At 39.8% G+C, this 22377-nt stretch overlaps 1 protein-coding gene across 3 annotated transcripts in view; it reads right to left on the bottom strand.

Moving 5' to 3' along the window:
- The window catches only part of LOC126470631 (forkhead box protein A2-B), an 83345-nt gene extending 72818 nt beyond the window's left edge, over positions 1–10527 (bottom strand). For all 3 annotated transcript variants that reach the window (XM_050098606.1, XM_050098607.1, XM_050098608.1), the window contains exon 1: positions 10372–10527. The gene's annotated coding sequence lies outside the window, so the exon portion shown is untranslated. The remainder of the gene's footprint in view (positions 1–10371) is intronic.
- Between the last annotated feature and the right edge of the window lie 11850 nt (positions 10528–22377).

Raw genomic sequence — 22377 nt, 5'->3', positions numbered from 1 at the left:
CTCCATTATTTAACCTGGAGCATCCTCACCTATGACTACGACTCCACTGCTGATCTGGCAATAGCTTCAGATTCATATGAGAATTGTGATGAATTTTGTTGTAAGAACTTCATTTAATTTGCAGAACACAGAGAGAGAGAGAGAGAGAGAGAGAGAGAGAGAGAGAGAGAGAGAGAGAGAGAGAGAGAGAGAGAAGGTGGGGTGGGGGGCTTCAATACCTAGCTCCAAAAATTACAATTATGAACCATACAGCAGAGTACTTGCCTTTTTCTAATATTAGGCATATATTCACACTCTATGAGGCACCAAATATAACATCGAAACAAGATAGATTAGAGTAAAGAAGCAGTTTAAGTCTTGTAGTTTTGACATAAGTGAATGTAGATTTCCTGGCATAGCTCGTAGGTTTTAAGTTGGGTGGCAGTTTTGAATCTTCACCAGAAACCGCCCAGCTGTAACCATGGGAGATATTCATCGTTCATAATTTGGCACCACTTGACAAATTAAGGCATTCTATCTTCAAATAATTGCTTTGCAACTGATTAGCCTTTCAGAGGTCCTAACATATAATAAACAGTAGCAACAGAAACTCTTAAGTACACAGCAGACATTTAAATATGTGCTCCAGAAGGCAATCACTCGTAGTATGATACTGAGGACAGAGGCTCACCACAACAGTAACTGCTGCACTCTGACACCCTGTAACTGTACCCCAGGGCATAATGTAAGCCTAAGCACAAAATCTACGTAAAAGTCTGCCATGGAAACAATATGTATATGAAGTAACAACCAAATGAATGACCCAGCTGTGAAGCCTAAGACAATGATATGGAAGACTATGCTGCTAGAGAGTGAAATGACTAGAATAGCCGCCAAGCACAGAACATAGTCACATCTAAATGAAGGAATTTTGTTGCGGTACTCTACTATTCACCAAATGAATCCAAATTTACACAATCTGACACACTGAAACATACTTCTGTAATATAAATGGTGCAATTTGTGCCTTTAAACACTGTATAGTCTATATTCACAAAGGAAACTAAAGAGTAATAGTTTTTTTAAGACAGGACTCACAAGATGAAAAAAATTAGTGAAAAATATACCATTAGAACTGGTCAGCCTTTCAATTATCTGGCTTGTGATATTACATATGAGTATGAAAACGATATAGATAAGAAAGTCGCAAAGCTTGGAAACATGTGGAACTACAAATAGCTACTTAAGAAACAAGACCCAAAATGTCCCCACAGTGCTCTAGAGAAGTGTGTTGTAGGTCATTTGCAAACAAGTAAAATCCAGGCATCTGATATGAGATTTACTATGCCTGTGAAAGACTGTTCCTGAATACACAGAATATGAAACAATAACGCCAGAAAGGAATTAAACATATTTTATATAAGAAAGAAAATTGAAGAGTTTTTCTTCAGTTCCCTTATGCTTTCTAGCTTTGGGTACCCTCACTATCCATTTCTTCCTTTCCACAATATTTTCACACAATTTCTTCATTTCCACAATTGTTTTTGCATTCCTTTGTCCCAGTTTCTCAATCCAGTCCTCCCAAGTGAAGCAGGGTCTTCCTCATTCTGTTCTTCTCTGCACATATTCCAAATACTTGTTTAGCTTTTATTTCCTTTCCCATTCTTTAAACAAGCCCATACTAGCTCATCTGACACCCCTCCGTCACCACATACATTGATTTCTTTTGGCCAGTCTCATTTCTCTCAATCTCTTCTAGGATTTCTTACTGTTCTCATGAACATTCCTTTGGCAGTGATCCAACTTGTGTGTTTATCTGGTACTGCAGAGCTTTCACACCATTCCATGTAATTGGTGCCATAACTGCACTGTAAATTTGCATTTTAGTTCTCATACTTCTTTCTTCGCTACTACTATGTTATTCACCCGATAGTACATTGAGACTGCTTTCTTAGTTCAATTTAGCAACTCTTGTTTTATTTTACTCGTTACTACTAAGTATGGCACCTAGGTATTCAAAACTGTCTACTTTTCCAAGAATCTTTCCAGTACAAAGTATACTGGGTTGTTCTTCCCGTCTATTGTTTTTTAATACCCGCATTACTTTGCTACGCATTTGCTACCATTCACTTCTTCATACCATTTCATTACATCCTGCAGACGTCTTTCTGGTATGTCACCCACCAACACTGTATCATCTGTCTAGTGAAACATTTGCAGGTAGACTGGTCAGTCTCCATATTCCAAGCTTTGTTCTGAGGGTTCACTTCTTAGGTGTGGTGGAGGTAAGTTCCTATGGGAGCAAACTGTGAGGTCATTGGTCACTAGGCTTGCACATTACTTAAACTAACTTACACTAATGACAAACACACGCACCCATGCCCAAAGGGGAGCCGTTTGAACCGCGGCAAGGCGCTGCAGACTGCTCGGCTGCCCCGCGCGGCACTTAGGTGTTTTTGTTACTTCATATAGGAAGACGTTTAATGTGTAAGGGGGGCTCAGGCTTCACCTTTTTGAGTCCATTCTCCATTGGGAATGTTCCTGACCCTTCACCATGAATACAAACCACTCCCACCAGTTGTTCATACACACTCTCCACAGAATTCATCAATTTCACTGGTATCATCTTTGCTACAATTGTTCTTAAAGTGTAGCTGTGATCCTGCATCTGTCGCCCTGGCTTAACAGCAGGCTCCTCCACACCCTCTCCACCAATTTCTCAGTTGACTCTCCAATATATGAATATAGACTTCATGGACTACTAATGATAGACAGATAGCCCTGTAGTTATCACAGTCATAACTGTTCCCCTTCTTACGCCAATATATGATTGTTCTTCCAATCCTCTGGGATACTAATTTGCTCCTACACACTCTGGAACAGAATTTCCTTTGCCACTTCTGCTCCATCATACTTGATTATTTCCAGAGCAATCTCATTTTCCAATTATTCCCAGAGCTATCCCCTTTTCTATGATCTGAGTGTTGCATAAATATGTACTATTCAGACAGTTCCTCCAAGTAACTACAAGTTTCTTAAATTTGATGGCTTTGTACTAGTGTTTGTTTGAAAATATCAGGTACATGAATTTTCCAAAGAAAATTAGGACAGCTGTAAATTTAACAGACAATTATCATATTCTGGTAACAGTATGAGCACATCCATACACATTGCTAAGGATTGCTGCTGCACAAGGAACCATTATGTTATTTCAAAATTCAAAGAATAATTTTAATCCAGAATGAGGGATAACTCCATGAAAAGTGTGCAGAAAAGTTAAGATTCTGAAAATAAAATTCTCACCACATTCGTTCTCAAAACCAGAGCTACAACGCAAAATTATTACATTTTCTTCCAGTTATGAAACAACTAGTGTCTTCGTATTGGTAGCGCACAGGTGTTTTTTTTTTTTTATCATAATAAACTGTCAGTGCACTGTTATTGAATTGAGAGATTTGTGCTAATGTTGCCTGAAAACTAAACTGGTCATCAGTCAATGGAATGTGTTTCTTGTTCTGCTTTAAGCACAGTCACAATTTGTCCTACACCAGACTCGAATACTTATCACTATACAGTTTGATGCTAGACTTAAGAAAGTGCCTTGTACTTTGACTTATGTATCTCAAACACTCATACAAGAATTGTCACAAATGTTAGCAGTACTGCATACTTACCAAGAGCAAAATGTGAAACGGAGGACATTATCTATGAAACCAATAAATAAATAGATCGAGTAAGATGAAAATTTTCATGTGTCCAAGTACGTAGGTTCTGTATGCCATTTGTTACTTATTGCACTGGAATATATTTTAGCTTCAGAAAGGAATCTGGAGCTGAAAATATCTTAATTTTACTCAGAATTAGGGATATTGTGAACTACAATAAATATATGTTTGTGGCTGTCAACATCCTCAGCTACTTGTAAATGAAGTATGAATGCAGCAGAACTGCATTCCTTAAACAGAATGTGTGTTTCAACTACCCAGCTAGGCACATAGACACAGCAAAAAACTACTGAAATATTTTAGTATTTTTTATTTAGACATTATGCAATAATTTTCAAAGATAGTAAAAGATATTGTAGATATACATTCACTCTAGTGCATACAGAAATTTACAAGCTCCTAGAACTCATTAACAAAAAACTGCTACTGACAATGCTTCTTTACATCACGCCACAGTGCAATGTGAACACAACCCCTCCCCTCCCGAGTGTGTTTTATAATAAAACAACTGCACCTAATCTCCCAAAATTTATACAAACTGGAGAATGACAAAATTCATTGTAATAATCCCACATATTTGTCACCACACGTCAAATATATATATCAATATACTTTGTGATTATCACAGAAACCATACCTTTTTTTTTTTAAATCAAAGACACAATTCTGATGCAGTTAACACTTTATTTAAACATACATTGCTATATCAAATAATACTGTTTGTGCTTTTAACACATTAGTAACAAATGAGGAAATTTAACAGGTGACTGTTGTGATGCTGACAATTTACTTGACTAGTCATGTTAACTGAATAAGGAACAAACACAGCAATGTGTCAGTCTACATATATAGCTTACATTTATAGCTAATTCTAGTAACATTGTTTCAGTTAGAAGTATATAAGACATTATGGCACCTTTCAAGTAACTTTGGATTTCTTTTATCAAAATATGTATACAGTTTCAGGTTTTACACATGGGCTAAAATGAATTGTACACCTGTACAAATAAATAAATATATGTTTAAATAAATAAATATATATTAATAAATAAAGAAATATATATAAATAAATATACACACAAATAAATACATACATAAATAGATAAATACAGCAATTCGACTTAACAGGGGCAAGTTTACTACAGCAAGGAATCATTTGTTGACCTTAAATAGCATTATGTTGTTATCTATGCAAACAACCATCAGACAGTTATGCACACACCTGTGTGAATATGTTAAAAGAAAAAATAATTATATGATCACTCTAACATTACACAATAGGTTATGCTGAATGTAACTTGTAAAAATATACAACACAGTTATACGAGACATATGCTTCTCAGATCAACTCAGTCAGCTTCTCATAAATAATGACTGTAAAAATAAAGTATATGTGTGGTAATACAGAAAATATGGTCAAGTAATTTATAATCAAGTCCAGACTCTCAAAATGAATGTATGCTGTGCGTGATCCACATAAAGCTAATACGATGTGGATTGACTCAGGACCATACTATAAAACTTCACACACAATATATTTTACAGATATTTAGTTGTGCACCATACAATTAGTGTGTATCCAGAACACTCGTGTAATCCACAAATAACTGCTTACCTATGCCATACATTTTAAAGCTAACATGCTGCGAGTAAACAAACATTCAATACATCAATGAATTTTTTTTTTTTTTTCTGAAGCAATGGGCCACATATTAATAAAATGGAGTACCACCCCTCTGAACTCTCTCCATGTACAAAGCAAAGAGGAGTTTGTTATTTTCGTAATAATATGGATTATCAGCAGCTGTGAGATCAGGAGTATACTGACTAAGAATTTGAGCTGACATCCATGGATGCTGCTGACTTGGTGGTGTAGGAGTCAGGTTGCTGTAACCATTATGTACTATATCTGTGTTCATCACTGCATTATTACTCTTGCTTTGGTTTGCACCATAACTGTAATTGGGAGGCTGAGCCACTGAGTGTGTTGAACTCCCCTGACTTGGTAATCCATTCCAGTCTTCCCCCTCGAAACTAGCATGTGCAACATGCTGAGAAACTAAATTGTTGTACACATTTTCACCAAAGTGCGTACTGTTAACTCTTTTCGGTAATGGCATAAAATCGCAACTGTCTGTTCCACAATTATCTCGGCTGCGTTTCCTGTTGCTAAGGAGTCCTTGTGCCATGGCTTTGAATAAGAGGACTCCAAAAAACACTTGCGCAGTTTCCAAATACAACCGTCCCTACATGTATCAACACACCTGCCCGAGGACAGAAAACAATTAATTAAGATCACAGTATGGATTAATAAACACTAATAGGTCCTGAAAGGAAAACATACTTCTCATTTTGAAAGATAAGTTTTATAGTTTGTTTCGAGGTGTGGCGGTGAGTGCATTTCATCGTCATGAACATATTAAATGAAACTTTCAAATGAAAATGTATGTATTCTTGTTCAGGCAAGATTAGACAAACTCTGAATGAAGTAATCACCGAAAACTGCATTCTAACTGCTATTTTATGAATTACTCTTATTTCAAGTAATAGCAGCATATTATTACAATAATCCATATCAGTACACAACTAATTCAAAATCCAGAGTATTGCATGAAAGGTTAACACAGTTTAAAAGTTTCATTTATTATGATGCCTTGAAATCAAAACTGCAAATGAAGTATGTTATCACAAAAAGTGAAAACAATAAAAAACATCACACCGCAACAAACAAAGAAAACAGAGGCTGAAAGAGACCACTGCAACCATTCTCAGTTTGCTTCATCATCTCCTTTACTTTCTTTTTAGTATGGCCCTACTCTCAACACCAACCTGTCTCCTCCACATTCATTAAAAAGAACCAGTCTAGCACCAAAAAGTAACAAATAACTGCAAATGTGGGTCTCATATTTGGGAATAGTGTCATAAAAACCAGCTCAACCATTCTGTTTGTTTTCTGTACACTGCAAGTGCCATTTCTAAATACAGGCAAATCAATTCAGGGGTCTAGTGCAGCAGGGGATACAACCCGTCGGCTTTGGACAATGACGTCACAAGTCGCCAGATAGCAGTTTACCATTTTCGCTTTTGCTGTTATGTTTCAGTTTCGTTTTTTTACTGATTGCTTAATAAAGTGGATCTGTTTATTCTATCTCGTGAGATTTTTTTTTTTAAAAAGCCAAAAACACTTATCAGCCAGTGAAGGGAGCTACAACACTAAGAAGAATCGCTTCTCGATTGGCGACTTGTGACGTCAATGTCCAAAGCCGACGGGTTGTATCCCCTACTGCACTAGTCCCCAATTCAGCATGAGGGTGAAGTCAGTAAGGGTCTCTCTCTCTCTCTCTCTCTCTCTCTCTCTCTCTCTCTCTCTCTCTCCCCCCCCCCCCCCTCCCTCTTACACTCTGTACCCATAGTTGACCAATTTCACTATTTCACTGGCCATAGATTTCCCTTTAGGTCACAGTAAGGGTAGCTGCTACTAAGAATTATAAAGTATCTAAGCTTGCTTCTAAAATTGTGAACCATCACTGTACTTAGTGGTACTATGGAAACACACTTAAGTATGTGTCCTCCCAAACTATTTTCAAAAAAAGAAGAATTAAGTTTGAGAGTGCAGCTTCAAGATATATGTAATTTAGCAGTTAGCTTCACTTCACAGTTAACTACAAGTGTATATTAACAGGTCACTGAAATCCCTCATACACATATGATTCACACCTTTGCACTGCCAAAATTAAAGTTGAATGAGCACTCATTTTTCACTTTAACTTTTATTCAGCTTCATCTAGCTGTCCTCTAAATACAATAAAAAAAATGGGGCAAGGGAGGGGGCAGAGAGAGAGAGAGAGAGAGAGAGAGAGAGAGAGAGAGAGAGAGAGAGAGAGAGAATGAAATGCACTTTTCACCTGTAAGGCAACAATAACTTACACCAAGTGCACAACAAACTCTTAAAATGCTGCAGCACAACCTAAATGAACCAAGATATGTGTATAACATTTACATAGATAACTATTTTTAAGTCTGCACAGTGTTTTCTGCCAGCTCAGGCACGAGTTCTATGCAGCTCTCTTCACAAGGAAACACTCTGTTTAGTCAAAGTGTATCATCTACAGTTACCACCAAAAATTCATTTTCGCTAATTTAACCATAAATATTTGCAAAACAACCTCCAATCAACGTTTTTCATACTTGGAAGTTAACACATTCTATATCATTTCTGGAATACATTTAGCATCAAGACAAGGCCCAGCAAATTTACATGGGTCTAATAATTTAAAATTCATGTTGGCTGTTCTACACATTATGAAATTAGCTACACTCAACAACAATTCAGCACTTAAATATTTCAGTGGTCCAACTCATTACTACAGCATATAATAACCCCTAGTGAATTTTCAAATGTATGTATCAAATAAATAAGTTATGCAAATGTGCAACACCTTATATGACAATCAACTGAGGAGCCAAACTGAAGTCCACAACTAACTATAGTTCAGGTGCATAAGGAACTCATCTTTATGTTACAAAGCATATACTCAACATGTATTGGCAATGAGTTTGGAAAACTCCAGTGGACTACGATTTAATTACCAGCAACATTTCTATCCAGTATTTGCTGTCTGTATACAACTACCTCCACAGCATTTACCTACTATGGTACAAAAAATATGGAAAGGCTGAGAAATAATGAACATAAGGTGAAACAATAATTTGACAAAGTAGAAAAGGTACACTGAAAAAAACTGAACAGAAAGAACATTATTTACAAAAGCAACAAATACAGCATAAGCAGAACAACGTTGAACATAGTGTGGAGGGTTGAGTTAGAAATATCATGACATATCAACTGGGAGGTGAACTCTACAAAAAGTTTTTTAAAATTAGTTTGAAAAGAACCTCAACACGACAAAATGGGATCAGTACAAGAAGGCGCATGACTGTAGTTCATCAAGACGAGTTGACTTTACATTGCTAACCTACAAATCTTACATTTTCTTGAAATCATAGATTATCTTAAAATAATATTTACAGCAAGATATTTGGGACTAAGATTAAACAAAACTATGCAAATCAAAGGCTGGGTATCTATACAATCTGATGTCTGAATGGAAGAATAAGATCAGCACACAGTACTTTGAGACAATCAGTAATACTTAAGTCACTACTTCTGATAAGGGGCCATCACTTGCACAATGCACACATATCAGGATAATAATTATACCGACACAATACTGACATGATACAAACACTGGACCACTATATTAAACTGACTCATGTTTACACAAGCAAAATTATTAAAAGCAACTATGACTAGGAACTCCATTAACAGCACTGTGCAATGACCAAATTTAGTGAACAGCCAGACAATATCATGGGCGCCCCGTGTGTTTATTTACAAAGTGTTAGTAACTATCATTATACGAGCAATGAGATGATATTGTACTGTGAATGTAATAAGACAGGAACCACCTGTACAAAAAGCCTGTAGCATTATATGTGAATAAACAGCCAAAGATTTGCCTTTTTCTTTGCTTTCTTCCAGATGACAGGTTTCACTCAACAAATTACTAGGGATTTTTGATACTGTATCGGCTTGCATCACGCTAGAAAATATAGGGACCACCCGCGTAACAGTGTAAGATGTTTGTCACAACTCGCTTGCTCCTCAACATATTTTAAAGGTTTACAATGCTAAAGAGTCATTCAACATTAACTACAGAAATGAAAATACGCCATTAAAATGGATTTTCACAATTTCAAATATAGTATACGTCCTTTGACGCATCATAATCCATATGGATTGAATCAAAGCGACGTATTTACACTTTTAGGCCGCAACTGTGTACAGTGCGAAATTTAAAAAGCTGTCCCCGTATTTGACATGTTATCAGACTTATGTACGGGCATTTCACGCAATTTAGATTGCCCTGATCTAACTAACAAATAATAATGTGTCTTGAAAGCGAGTTTTCATGTAACATTCTATATTTACAACCAAAAACGTATATAAATTTCTTCCAGATTTACACAATCACCTGCACGAAAAACCGGACGTTCCTTATCATACGATACGCAAAATCATTAAATTTTTCTATTTTCGGAACAAATAAAACTAATATTCCTTTTACCGAATTCACGGAAAATATCAAGTGCAATAAGTAACTATTACCAAGGAAATCTTATGAATGCGAACTGAGATTTGTTCTTTTATTTGGCACCCGTACATTACAGAAACGAATGCTGGGACGCAACAACGCTGTGATCTCTGAACTATTGGCGCCAAAGCAATCGATTAAGACAACGTTTCTACAATTATTCTACTGACACAAAATGTCTGGAAATCAAACACGATTAACAACACTTCGTTGCGCAGAATACCACATTATACTCGATAACGCTACTGAAGTCATCTAAACATAGTCGCAACAAAAACTTCCAGTATAGTATTAGACACAAATTTTGCAAAGTACTACTTACGTTGATAGTGGCAGGTTCTTAACTCTTCATGCTCACTACACTTATAAGCTTATTTAGTCTTAAAATTGCTATCCAACGACTTACTGTAAATTCGTTTACGCTGTCTGGTAATGGCAGATATTAGACACATCACACACTGTTTACAAATATCACGTAAAGACGATTTGCAGGAAGACAGGATAAAACTCACCTTATCCGTGACAAAATCGCAGCTATTTTCAGGCATGAAGTCCTTCGCAGTTTCTTGAGTGTTTAATAACAATTTTACACTATGGCGCAACTTTCACATAACTTTCATGTTGAACTAACAAAACGTCTGTTGTGGACCTGGACAAAGACAGACTAAAGTTTGAAAATGGAGCATGCTCATTGGCTGATTTTCCACTGCAGGCTTTCCCGCCAATTCGTGATTGGTCAATTCATTGAGTCTGCGTTCAAATGAGGTGCACATGGCTGCCTGTAGTAAGCAAAGCATTCGATCTTCACCAGAATAACAAGCAGGAGAGTGAAGAATGTAATACGCATGGTTGAGATACATTTATCGTTCCCGAAAAACGATAAACGAGTGAACTACGTGTATTACCGACTTATAATCATACACGAATTATTGTGTAGTTGTACTAGAGAAAGCTGCAATGTGTAATAATATGGCGTCTACTACTGCTGCTCTTCCTAAGCTGAATTTACGGAAATAAAGATGATAATTGTGCTCCCGCGTAGGAGATGTATTGAGTGAATCCTTGTATAAATATCATTATATGTGGCTACTTGGTCTTGGACGAATATGATTTAATTAATGCTTTATCTTTTAACTTCTAGAAATATTTACCACGTAAAAATATACAGGAGTCGTGGAAGCCATGTTTTTCGATATTTGTGATAAATACTACTCACATTCATAGTACAACATAAAGAATAACTTCTAGATTCGTACGTCACAAGCTTATTTAATGGAGAAATAGAGAACGAAGGAAGAATGCAGTGTTTATACAAATAGACTAATTAAGTATTGCCCTTATTCGGTAGTTGTTTACCCTGAGGGAAACTACCTCTCTTTGCAAGATAGTGTGCTATTTATACATGATTCTGTTTCAAAGGAAAAATGTATTGCGTTTCTTTCTGATATTAAGAGATGATATAACGGAAATATCCGGAAGCACTCTCTCGCCTTTCAGTATATGAAATGTTTTTGAATAAATACCAAATTGTACTAATCTGTAAACAATTCCGGAGTATTGTGAAAGTAATAGAATAGGCCTCTCGATACTAACAGAAAAAAATATTTTTTTAACGTGAGTGATTCGATTGTGAAATATCATGCAGTTAAGACTGCGCCGGAGTGATTTAAGGCCATTTATGGAGAGTCATTAGTGCTTGGCTTACTTTAAATGGCAAATGTACTTTATCCTACGAGTAGACACAGGACCTTGACTGCCTCTGATCTGTTATCTGTCTTCACTCAGTAGGTAACGATGATCGGGAGGGGGATTATAGTTTTACATGTAAACTGAACCACGATGCGATTTTTAGAAAATGGATGTTGTGAAAAGTTCGGAAAATAAGACCATGTAGTCTTAAGCAGTTACAAAAATTCACAACACTCGACATGATTCGAAACTTTCTCAGTACACCAAAAAGAGTAACTTCTAAATTCATATGTCATAAAGTTAGTTAATACGTCAGAAAAAACTATATTAAATACGAAGGAAACAAGTGTGTGTGTGTGAGAGAGAGACAGAGAGAAGCACAAGGAATTATTGTCCGTCAGATTAGGGTAGAATAAAACAATGGGAATTCAATAGGATTGTGATAGCCTTTCTTACTAAACCTTGATGTCCTACATTGCCACTCGCTTACATATTACACCTACATAGAATGTCGATAGATGATGGACTAATTGAAAATCTAGGGGCTGTAAGATGAGTTTGTGTGTCTCAGATGTTTCTTCTGAGCCGAAAAAAAAAGAAAGAAAGAAAGGCGGTGTCAATATTTAACATTAATGTTAAAAGATAAAGATAATAACCTAGCCCATAGCAATAGTAAAAATACAGAAATTCTAGCAGAAACATTTAACAAGTTACTAAATTGTGAAGATCCCCCAGAACTTCTTCAGATAAACACAGAAACGCCAATTAAAACACCAGCAGAAAATATAAATCCACCTACAATTAATGAGGTCTACAGAGCTTTGAAAGAACTCAAAAACTACAAAGCAAGTGGAGAAGATCAAACGTTTGCTGAACTTTGGAAATATGCAGCAGAACCAGTAAAGATAGCATTACACCAATGCATAGTAAAAATCTGGAATGAAGAGAAATTACCAGAAAATTGGACTACTGCTATAATACATCCATTACATAAGAAAGGAGAAAAATCAAATCCAGACAACTATAGAGGAATTTCCCTTTTGGACTGCACGTATAAGATCATGTCAAGAATACTATACAACCGCTGTAAAGATCAATTAGAACTGGAACTGGGAGAATATCAAGGAGGATTTAGATCCTGGAGAAGCTGCCCAGAACAGATAATCACCTTGAAGTTAGTTATGGATGTCTACAAAAGAAGGCAAAAACAACTAGTCATAACCTTTGTAGATTTCAAAAAGGCGTATGATTGCATCCATAGATCTTCAATGATGAAAATATTAAGGAATTTTGGACTTCATCCTAAATTAATAAAAATGATACAGTTAACCTTAACAAACACCAAATCCAAAGTAAAATTTAAAGGAGAAATATCTGAACCATTTACGATTAAAACAGGGTTGAGACAGGGAGATTGTTTATCACCATTGCTATTCAATTGTGCTCTTGAATATGTAATGAGAGAATGGTACAAGGAAAATCCTATGAATATTAAAATTGGAACTAAGAAAGATAAAATAAACCTAAATTGCTTGGGATTTGCTGATGACCTAGCATTACTAGCTAATAATATTCAGGAAGCCACGAAACAAATAACAAGCTTACAAAATATAGCACAAAAATTAGGACTCCAGATATCATTTGAAAAGACTGAAATAATGGTAACGGATCCACTTGTAATAGATCACATCACAGTGAACAATAGGGAAATTAAAATAGTGAAACAATTTAAATACCTGGGTGAAATTATAACACATAAATTGGACGAGAAACCTGCATGGCGAGCAAGAACTAATAAAATGATAAAAGCTCAAAAACTAACATGGTCTACGTACAATGAAAAATGTCTATCAATTAAAACAAAATTAAAACATTACAAGACGGTGGTTCAACCAGAGGTTACATACGGAAGTGAAACTCTTTTTAAAGTCACCCAGAAAAACAGAATTGACAAAATTTTAAAAGTAGAGAGAAGAATTGCTAGAACATGCATAAATAAGAAATATCAAAAAGCTGGGCAATGGCGGATAGTTCCAAATGAAGTGGTATACAGAGAACTGGAGCCCATCACTGATACTATACGAAAGAAAAGGATCTCTTTTTGTGGTCACATTCTGAGGACACCAGAAACCAGATTATCAAGGAAAATTATTGAGAAACTCTGGAATTTGAAACAACAAGGAGGATGGCTTAAGGAAATAAGAGAGGATATGGAAGAACTGAAAATAACTCTGGATGATTTGCAGAACAAAACGCCAAATTTAAAGAAGTTGAGGGACACAGAAATAAGATTTAAACCAAAAATTGACAAACGATATACAATGAAAAGGGTATTTACAGATAAGGAACGACGAAAAGCATCGGAACGAATGAAGAGATACTGGGCCACTCGGAAGGGGAAAATACCAAAGAAGAGAACCAGAAATGATTGACTGAAGTGGTCCAATGAGGCCGTAAAAGCAGAAGAAGAAGAAAGAGACACACGATAACATTTGCGCAGACTCGACTGAAAATACTACACTTGCATTACAAGCGTTAATGAGAGTCTTGCGAAGAATATAGTTGCCAGACTACTGCCTCAAACTACTAGTCCGACAACAGAAACGCGATATAAACATTTTTGACCTATTCGTTACAATCGAACACGGCCAATGCAGCATTATCAAAGAGACAGAGGTGACATTATTGCAGCGAAAATAGTTTCCAAAGGCAAGAAAGCTAGGAGGGTATATATAATATGTGTGTCAGAAATGACAGGCAGTCACGAACATTCTACTTTAAGTTACGAACTGAGAATAAAAAAGTTGTGGTCAAAATTTAGATACATCTTAAACCGTGGTCTAATTACATACGTTCCAAGTAAGGCAATAACGTATGGCAAACACCCACCTTGGCTTTAACTATGTTATTCGCAGGATGTTGCGAAAACAGAGTTACACTGTCGTTAGTAAAGCAAACTTAGGGAAACTGATACAAAATACCTAATAATGACAGCTCGTGCAACTGTTGGAAGGACTATGCGCCTAGCCTATTACTTCCAGTTAGATCTTGGCGTTGTACCGAGAGAGGTAGCACATTTATAAGACACTGAAGCTATATTCGGAAGAGGACAGTTCAACACCCGCCCATCGCCGGCCGGAGTGGCCGAGCGGTTAAAGGAGTTACAGTCTGGAACCGCACGACCGCTACGGTCGCAGGTTCGAATCCTGCCTCGGGCATGGATATGTGTGATGTCCTTAGGTTAGTTAGGTTTAAGTAGTTCTAAGTTCTAGGGGCCTTATGACCACAGCAGTTGAGTCCCATAGTGCTCAGAGCCATTTGAACCATTTGAACACCCGCCCATCGTTCCCTAAATCCTACCTTGCGCTCTGTCCCTAACGACCCCGTCATCGACTGCAGGTTAAGCCTTTCCCTGGCGCTGTGTGTGTCAAAAAACCCTACGAAGTGATTCTTCATCAACTCAATGAACGAATGCCAATCGTGCATGCAATCTCTGGTTGACTATTCTCGCGTTTAAACTGTAGACAACGGACGAAAATTTGAAAAATAAATCGTGTATTTAATATGCTCTCACATATGAGGTTTCAACTACCATGTACGTGTTTGACCTCTGTACACACTCACGAGTGAGAGATACTGAAATAAGCATCCCTCGTATTGAAAAATAAAATAAAGGCTTCTCAGAGAAAACAAGGACTAGTCCTGAATATGCTGCAAAATTAATCCCTTTCCTTGCTAATGTTTACGGGGAATCTCTCACGCAGACCATGCTTGCAGTTGCTTCATACCCAATTTTCTAATTTTGACACGTAGGTGAATTTGTGAAAAAATGTTTATATATAGGAAATCTGAAAGCAGACTTGAAGTGGAATTTACAAAGCCGGCCGGAGTGGCCGTGCGCTTCTAGGCGCTACAGTCTGGGGCCGAGGTTCGAATCCTGCCTCGGGCATGGATGTGTGTGATGTCCTTAGGTTAGTTAGGTTTAATTAGTTCTGAGTTCTAGGCGACTGATGACCTCAGAAGTTAAGTCGCATAGTGCTCAGAGCCATTTTTTTGAATTTACAAATCCGCAGCACGACGGTTTAGCCACTCACCAATCGGGCAGGCTAACCATGTAATTTATATATCGTTTCCGACGCTTTCGCAACTTATTTGACCTGTGTGCAATTGTTCACGTTCCTGTGCGAACTGATAGTAAACATTTCACTGCGTTTTCATTTGCAACGTAAAGTCCAAGTGAAGTGGAATATTCGACACAGTAAAAAGATAGAGAGAAATACATAGTCATTATTGACGAAAGAAACAGTACTAAAGTCCGCAGCTCGTGGTCGTTCTGTAGCGTTCTCGCTTCCCACGCCCGGGTTTCCGGGTTCGATTCCCGGCGGGGTGAGGGATTTTCTCTGCCTCGTGATGACTGGGCGTTGTGTGCTGTCCTTAGGTTAGTTAGGTTTAAGTAGTTCTAAGTTCTAGGGGACTGATGACCATAGATGTTAAGTCCCATAGTGCTCAGAGCCATTTGAACCATTTTTTTGGACAAAACTATGGAAACGCCTCGAGAAATGCACGCTTGAACATAAATACGGATGCTAGCCATAGCTGCAGGTTGCACTGTTGTCTCGAACGGCACCTGTGCAATGTGCTCAAAACGATGCAACCGCCTGTCGTGTCTTCTGTAATTGAGTGCATTATGTCGGAACTAAGTGAATTCAAACGTGGGTAAAATTGTTGGTGCTCCTATGGTGCGTGCTTCCGTAACCAAGGTAGCCGAAGTGCTGGATGTCTCGTGATTCTTTTTTAAACAAGAGGTGGAGCTCCTCCACGCCCACACCGGCATGATGGCCAACTCAAAAGGTCTACTGCCATCTGTGCGTAAGGATTAGTTTTCAATAAAGTGAGGTGTCACAGGATGTGTACAGCGATGTTTGCGTACGTCTGGTTAAGATTAACCATTAATACAGGCTCATCTGGAGATAGATTGGGTCGAAAGTCGAACGAAGGGTAGCGGTCTGAAGGGCAGAGGGGGTAAAAAAAAAAAAAAAGCCAAGGCAAGAGTCAGGGGAAGAAACCCTCTGCGATAGTTAGGTCAGGTAGTAAAAGCAGTAGCTGATGTCTTGCTGCCTGCGACAGGTCATGCAAGGGTAGGCTTTGTTAGTAGCGGGTATCATGATGTTGTGCGTTGCTGTTACTCGGCGGCTGCTGCTGGGTGCCGGTGTTGATCTCTCGGTCAGCAACAGCAAACCTGTGCAGATTCATCATCGTTTTGTGTCCGATAGGTCATATATCAGATGCACAGTGTAGGGTGATGTTGGCGATTTGTTTGTGCGTCTGTGGGCGAGCTCGTCGGTTTCCCTGTTGTAGCTCGTTGGTCGGCTTTAATAGCGAAAAATGGTTAACATGGCTCTGAGCACTATGGGACTTAGCCGGCCGCGGTGGCCATGCGGTTCTAGGCGCTGTGGTCCGGAACCGCGCGACTGCTACGGTCGCAGGTTCGAATCCTGCCTCGGGCATGGATGTTTGTTATGTCCTTAGGTTAGTTAGGTTTAAGTAGTTCTAAGTTTTAGGGGACTGATGACCTCAGATGTTAAGTCCCATAGTGCTCAGAGCCATTTGAACCACTATGGGACTTAACTTCTGAGGTCATCAGTCCCCTAGAACTTAGAACTACTTAAACCTAACTAACCTAAGGACATCACACACATCCAAGCCCGTGGCAGGATTCGAACCTGCGACCGTAGCGGTCGCGCGGTGTCAGACTGTAGCGCCTAGAACCGCGCGGCCACTACGGCCGGTTTTAATAGCAGCTGGTATATCCAGTCAACGTTGTTGCGGGGGCTTGCCGACGTTTGTCGCTTGTCGGTGTATGTTAGTTGGCCATAGGTGGTTATGCCCCAGCTAGTAGTATCTTTGGCCGCTTATGCTTCCACCTATGGCTGTGATTGGGTGTTTCAAGAGACATCGTAGCGAAGATTTATACCGCTTCAGGGAAAGCAGAAAACCATCATGTGCTGTCCCAACGCGGACGAAAGTACGTGTTCAGTGATCGTGATGGACAGTTGTTATTGAAGAGGATTGTGAAGAAAACTTAAAGGATGACACCTGTAAAAGTCGCCGAAGAACTGAATGTTGCACTCGCGAATCCTGCCCACCACTAAGACAACACAAATTGCTCCATAAGCAGGAAATTGCAGGGCGACTTGAAATTCCAAAACCACTCACTGGTGATGCGAATCCCCGTCTCAGGAAAACGTGTTGCTGAAGCCACAAAACCTGGACTACGGAACAGTGGAAGAATGTCATTGGGTCGGATGAGGTTTTGTCACAATGTTTCCAACTTCTAGACGGCCTTACTTCCTATAAGACGGTTTATCCACATCTGTCCCCTGCACCATACACTGGCTGTGCTACGGTTGCGTGTTGTATTTAAGTTGCGAAGCCTTTCCCTGCAAGCTCCTAATTTCATTAAGAAAACTTTTTGTGAATTTGATAAAAATTAAAATAATTTACTTTTGAAACATATTTCATTCTGTTAGACCAATTAAACTAAAGTCTCAAGTGTAAAGGGCCGAGTACTCTGCTGTATGTATCTTGTTCGTAATTGTTTTATTTGAATCGATTACTGAAGCAAGTACTTTTTTTATGTATTGGGATCACACTGAAGTAGAATGTGTGGTGCTGTGAAGCTTTCCGAAATATCAAAACTATGCAGCAGCCTGGTACTCTGACTCGGATCCTTCACATCAGTTCACATAAGTTTAGCGCCTTACTTTCCCGGTGTTTCTCATGAAATGTATGCAGATAAAGTTTGCGGAGTTTCCGTAACCAGGAGGTAAGCTCTGGCACATTGAAGCTGTTACGCTCAAGACAAGGTTGGCCAGCTCGGTCAGAAGAACAGTATACATGAAATGCGAGAGTCGGTAGATACACTATGTGGTCCAAAGTATCCGGACACCTGACTGAAAATGAGTTACAACTTCGTGGCGCCCTCCATCGTTAATGCTGGAATTCAGTACGGTGTTGGCCCTCCCTTAGCCTCGATGACAGCTTCCACTCTCGCAAGCATACGTTCAATCAGGTGCTGGGAGGCTTCTTGGGAAACGGCAGCCCATTCTTCACGGAGCGCTGCACTGAGGAGAGGTATCGATGTCGGTCGGTGAGGCCTGGCACGAAGTCGGCGTTCGAAAACATCCCATAGGTATTCTATAGGATTCAGGTCATGACTCTGGGCAGGCCAGTCCATTACAGGGATATAATTGTCGTATAACCACTCCGCCACAGGCAATGCATTACGAACAGGTGCTCGATCGTGTTGAAAGATATAATCGCCATCCCCGAACTCCTCTTCATCAGTGGGAAGCAAGAATGTACTTAAAAAATCAATGTAAGCCTGTGCTGTGATAGTGCTGCCCAAAACAACAAGGGATGCGAGCCCCCTCCATGATAAATACGACCACACCATAACACCACCGCCTCCTAATTTTACTGTTGGCACTAGACATGCTGGCAGGTGACGTTAACTGGGCATTCGCCATACCCTAACCCTGCCATCGGATCACCACATTGTGCACCCAACGTTTTTCCACTGTTCAATCGTCCAATGTTTACACTTCTTACAACAAGCAGGGCGTCGTTTGGCATTTGCCGGCGTGATGTGTGGCTTTTCTCACTTCCCGCCTAACTGTCATAGTACTTGCAGTGGATCCTGATGCAATTCGGAATTTCTGTGCGATGGTCTGGATAGATGTCAGCCTATTACACATTACGACCCTCTTCAACTGTCGGCGGTCTCTGTCAGTCAACAGACAAGGTCGGCTTGTACGCCTTTGTGCTGCATGTGTCCCTTCACGTTTCCACTTCACCATCACATCGGAAATAGTGGACCAAGGGATGTTTAGGAGTGTGGAAATCTCGCGTATGGATATATGACACAAGTGACACCCAATCACCTGATCACGTTCGAAGTCCTTGAGTTCTGTGGAGCCCCCCATTCTGCTCTCTCACGATGTCTAATGACTATTGAGGTCGCTGATATGGAGTAACTGGCAGTAGGTAGCAGCACAATGCACCTAATATGAAAAACGTATGCAGTTTGGGTGTCCAGATACTTTTGATCACATAGTGTATGTTGTGGGCATTCTGACACTGAGTGGGTTAGCGATGACGTCATCGATAAGTCATGGGATTTTTCCACCCCTCTCCCACCTCTGTCTGACGAAGGTCAGTTGCCCTATGGGTAAAATGTTGGAAAATTCAAAAATTGGCGGGAAATTCAATTTTTGGCGTCGATTTACCTCACACCTATGGAAGTAGGGGTGTTGTCCTAAGTATAAAATGGCAGGAAATTAAAAAAATCCAAGATGGCGCATTGTCATGCTGGCTGACCTGAAATACTGGCAAAGGCTCTGTTATGTCTGAATCCAAGATGGCTGAGCTGGAATACTGGCACTGGCGCTAGCTGTGTGAGGTCAGAATCCAAGATGGCTGAACTGGAATACTGGTGCAGCAATACCTGGAATACTTGGCTAGGCTCTATGACATCAGGTTCCAAGATGGCTTACCTGGAATACTGTCTCTGGCTCTATGGCACTGGAATCCAAGATCTAAAATACTGGCACTGGCCCTGTAACATCAGAATCCAAGTTCTGGAATACTGAGACTGTGATGTTAGACTTCCTGAGACAAAGGCTGTTTATGCAGGTCCATGCCTGTCTGCTGGATGAAGGATGTCCTTCACATGTTTTCCTTAAGGGGCTATTCAATCATGTGTGTGTGTACTTTTGAGCTGCGTGCGGCTCGCATTGGTGCTGTTGCTAGGTTGGCATTGTGTAATAGGGATAGTGGCGTCTCCTTTTCTCCTTCTGTTTACTGGTGCCACTACGTTAGCTAGCGTTGACTATCCACGAGTTGCAGCAGCAGCGTTTATCGATATCTAGTACCTGTATTATCTTTGGAAGGGTGGGAAGTGTTTTTCCGGGTTGGTGTGTCGGCAGTTCGGTTAGGACGGAGCAGCAGAGAGGTCCAGCAGTGTGGGGGGATGCCAGGACCGCTGGCGGCACGCAGGCATTGCCGCATAGAGAGGCTGTAGTTGTGAGGGCCACAACCTCGTTGTCCACTGGACCCAGCACGTTGAGTTGAGCGAACATTAATCCAGTAGTGAAACCTCCATTTTGTGATCATGCTGTTTGTGCGTTGCTGCTCGAGGGTCCCCGTGAGACGAACAGCAGCAAGTGGAGTGTGTCGAGCTAGTGGAATCTATGAGCCACCTTCTACTGCCTGTTATTAGTTTCTGAATTTGGTGTTATTATCTGGCGAAGTGCAACCAGCGATATTTTACTGTCTAGTGGCCCCTAACGCCCCAGTTACCTGCCCTGGAGATTAGCGTATTTTTGCGGCAGTGTACTTTTCCTCTTCTTGCTGATGCCGTCCTTCATGATGTATAGTTCGACAGCTTCCTTGGTTGCGATGTGGATTGTGGTTTCTTTTGTCTACTTCGGTTGTAGTGGTTCCTTCTGCATTTCGATGTTTCAGACACCGGATTCTGAAGACGCAGTGATGTCTGTCACTTCGCCCTCCCTTGAACTATTCCAGCGTTATATTGGTTTTGGATTTGGATTTGGTAAGAGGATTGATCGGCGTTTAAACTGTCCCTAGTTTTAGTTACCATCCTGTTTGGTGAGCATAATTCTCGGCTGCCTGTTTCACGTCTTACACAGCTGTAGGGACTTTTCTCAGGACGATCCTTGGAGCACTGTCTGTGGATCACTTCCTTTTTTTTATTTCGTCTGATTGTGTCAATTGTTCAAAAATAATATTTTGTTTAAATTATTTCTATTGCTTGCGGCTTTCAGCCGACAAATAATTTTGAATTCTCTCTTAATAAGGCCTTCAGCCATCAGTATAGCTTGCATTGAAGTCAATTTCTTTTAAATGCTTGTTTTAAAAAAAATTATTTCCTAAAATAAAGTGTATGTGTTTACTGTGCGAGCAACGGTAACTGATTGGGCTCCATCCACACCTTCTCCTGCTTTCCATAAGTCCCACGTCTGAGTGGTAGCAGAGCGTGGTTACGATTGTAATATTGCATTTACAGTTACTGTTGGTTCAAATTGTAACTCTGTCAGTGTTACACGATATCTGTCTTCGCTATTTGGATGTTTCAGGTGATCAATTGTAATGGCGGTCAGACAATGGCCCAGGGTCAGCCTGTTGAGGAAGGATCACCTCATTCATGAGCTGGCGATAAGGCGCCAGTTATTGACAGTAGTGTCTCGGACTTAGCCGCCCGTTTGTGTGCTACCGTTCCTCAGCCGGTTGACGTCACGCCGGGTGTTGTGGGTGAGAAAGAAGCAGCCATTGAGAGTTTGTGTAAGGCTGTTAGGGGCCTTGAGGACACCATTAGCTTTTTGGAAGGCACTCGACCTAGTGGCAGTCAGTTAGACAGTGTGTGGGCACAGTTAGTACATTTAACGAACCGGACAGCGGATTTAAGGAATCAACCACTGAATTGGGGTCCTTCATCCAATAATTGCAGTTTAAGATTACATGTTTAGAGCTTGATGGAAAGAGAACTGGGTAGCAGGACTTGCTGTCTTTAGGGGTCGCACGAGCCAGCCTGCGAATGATGCACTTATGTCTCCTGAGAGATTAGACGCAGCATTTGCTAAGTTGCATAATCCACTGGTGCAGCTCTTTCGGTACATCACAGAAGTAATGATAGTCATACTCGAGCAAATTGAAAGGTTAGTATGGTAGTTGGTTCGCCTTGAGCAACACGCTGAAGCCTTTGGCGTTTCGCATCAAGTAGTTTTGTCGCTGTTGTATCTGTTAGCTAG

Source organism: Schistocerca serialis, chromosome 3 (genome assembly GCF_023864345.2).
Source record: "Schistocerca serialis cubense isolate TAMUIC-IGC-003099 chromosome 3, iqSchSeri2.2, whole genome shotgun sequence".
Classification (NCBI taxonomy): Eukaryota; Metazoa; Arthropoda; class Insecta; order Orthoptera; family Acrididae; genus Schistocerca; species Schistocerca serialis.
Note: the sequence above shows the minus strand (reverse complement) of the source record. Positions and strands in the feature narration are given on the sequence as shown.